The sequence below is a fragment of the Belonocnema kinseyi genome, chromosome 1 (assembly GCF_010883055.1).
Source record: "Belonocnema kinseyi isolate 2016_QV_RU_SX_M_011 chromosome 1, B_treatae_v1, whole genome shotgun sequence".
NCBI lineage: Eukaryota > Metazoa > Arthropoda > Insecta > Hymenoptera > Cynipidae > Belonocnema > Belonocnema kinseyi.
Genome location: NC_046657.1, coordinates 134,687,309 through 134,689,821, shown reverse-complemented (window position 1 = coordinate 134,689,821; position 2,513 = coordinate 134,687,309). Strand labels below are relative to the sequence as shown.

General features: G+C 30.3%; 1 protein-coding gene across 2 annotated transcripts in view; it reads left to right on the top strand.

Moving 5' to 3' along the window:
- The window catches only part of LOC117171920 (myrosinase 1-like), an 88,972-nt gene that overhangs the window by 21,897 nt on the left and 64,562 nt on the right, over nt 1-2,513 (top strand). The gene's annotated exons all lie outside the window — the stretch shown is intronic.

Genomic DNA, 2,513 nt, shown 5'->3' with positions numbered 1-2,513 from the left:
AAATTAAACTTTGGTATTCAATATTTGTTAAAAAAAATTTTGTATGCATAAAGTTAGTATTTCTATTTCATGTAGCTTCTCTCCCCCCTCTCTGTTTTATACATTTTCAATCTTTGCCTTTTATGTTTCTTATCCATTAACTTTATATCAAACTTTGAGTGTGTGTCTCTTTGCAACGTATTTGTGATTTTTGTGTTTGTGGGATTATGTAGTGATTTACTTCCCCTCAATCACCTCATCCTTATGCAATGGAACATTACGACCACACAAAGAGGGAGTTGCCGGTCAAAGAGAGAGAGAGAGAGAGAGATCAAGAAGGATAAAGAGGCAAAGAGAGAGAGAGAGAGGAGGTGCACGACATAGAAATACTACGCTTATGCATAAACAATTTTTTTACTATATATTGAATACTAAAGTTTAATTTTAATTTGATGCATTATATAGATATACATAAAACTTGTTTAAATCTGATATCTGGCACTGAGGAGGACCCTCATCCGTGGTCGAAACGTTTGCGAGTCTAACCTTTTTAAGAAATGCATGTTTTATAATTAAGTATTTTCCAAAGACCCTAATCCCAATAACAAATTTCTTTAAACAAATTTACTGCTTAGGTCAATTAAATCCGACATCTTTAAAAAAAAACCAGTAAAGATGTCACCGAACAATAATACGTTTTATTGAATAAAACATCTATACAGTTTTGCAAGAAAACATGAATAAACTGTATGTTCCGAATTTCATACTTGAAAACCCGTATAGAAATTTCAAAGCGAAAGCGGAAAGCTACACGGAGAAAAATAGATATTAGAATAGAATATCTAGATATCACCGGATAATATCTTAGCGATTTAACTATGGGACAGAATACTAGATATTGAAGCAGAGCATCTATAGATATTAAAAAGAAGATTTTGTCTAGCAATATCAAAGATGTTAAACAAAAGAATCCAAGATATTGAACTCAAATTAAACGAGATATTAAAACTTACGATATAAGATATTTGACTAAAATATCCGAGGTATTAAAAATTATTATCTCCGATATTAAACTTGTTTCTTTTGAATTTTTTCAAATATTAAATAAAATTTTTGTGGAAAGGAATGGATATTACAAAAATATGACATAATATAATATATAGATGTCTATTTACTATATTATGTTATATTTTATTAATTCTAAATGAAGAACATCAACAATTATATCAAGACATCGCAGATATATATTTTTAATTTATAATTATATATGTTACAGGCAAAGTCCGATGTGCCGTCACACCGCAGTCTGTCTAGTCCCTCCGCGAATTGACTAAGCGGTGTCAGGAAAAGTCAGAAATAGCCCGACAAGCTCAGGTAAAGTCCGGAGTAAAAAGAAAACCTATGGAGTTTACTTTTTCCGCTTCACAATAGGCTGACTCGAAAATGTACAATTCAAAGTAGTCTACAGGTCCCAACTGTGACGGGATTTTGAAGTTTTTTTTTTTTAGAAATGATCAACATCACATTTATAAGAAAAATAATTGATTATATTTATCAATTTTTGTTTCAATATAATTATTTATTCAACACAAGTTTGTTTCTAAAAACCAAATAGAAAAAAAAACACGATATGTATCATATTTAACGTACTATCTTTCTAAATTCGAAATACGCGTTGCGTTTTCTGCAATTTTAAGGGCTCTGAATTTTTCTTCGAACTTGATTTTCATCGCTTCATTTTCCGCTACGTCAGCCATCGTTAAGAATTTTCAAAAGCACTTTCGATTTATAAATATTATTCCGAAGCAATAAAGACAACTTATTCGGAAATGTACACTGAACCTCAAACCATAAGATAAAAAATTTACTTTTAAAATACATCCAGCATTAGGTCAAGAACTTCTACTCAAAAATCTTCCAACTTCCACGACCACGTCAGAAACTAGACTAAACTATTGCCGTTTTGAGGATAACGAAGTAGGAGCATCAGTCCCTAAATAAAAAGGCGGTGGAAGGGAGGGAGAGGGGAGATGAATTTTTTATATTAGTTACGAAACCAATACGAAATTAAAAGGAAGATTTGCTTTGAAGTGTTATTTTTAAACCGTTTTCAAACTAGACATTCAATGAGCCTATGTTAATCAAAGACAGATTTTTTAGTTGCCATACAAAATCTTAATAGAATTGTCTGAACAGTGATTTTTGATCTCAATAAATTAATATTCTGAATGTTAGTAAAAAAATTTTAAATCGAAACACCTATTACTGGCTCTTTCTTACTGGAGAGTTGGTTTTTACAATAAATATTGTAGTTTTTTTACATATACAATTTGAGAGTTTATCTTTTATATTAGAAAATATTTTACACGTATATTAAATCTTTTTTCATCAAAATAAATAAACAATAAGCCATTGTTGTTATTAATAATCTATTTATTACAAATACAGTCTGTCAAGTTAAAGCGTGGGTGGCTTTACTCGCAGTCGGTAAGGTGTATCGACATGATTTTGGTGTCAAAATATTAAGAAGAGCT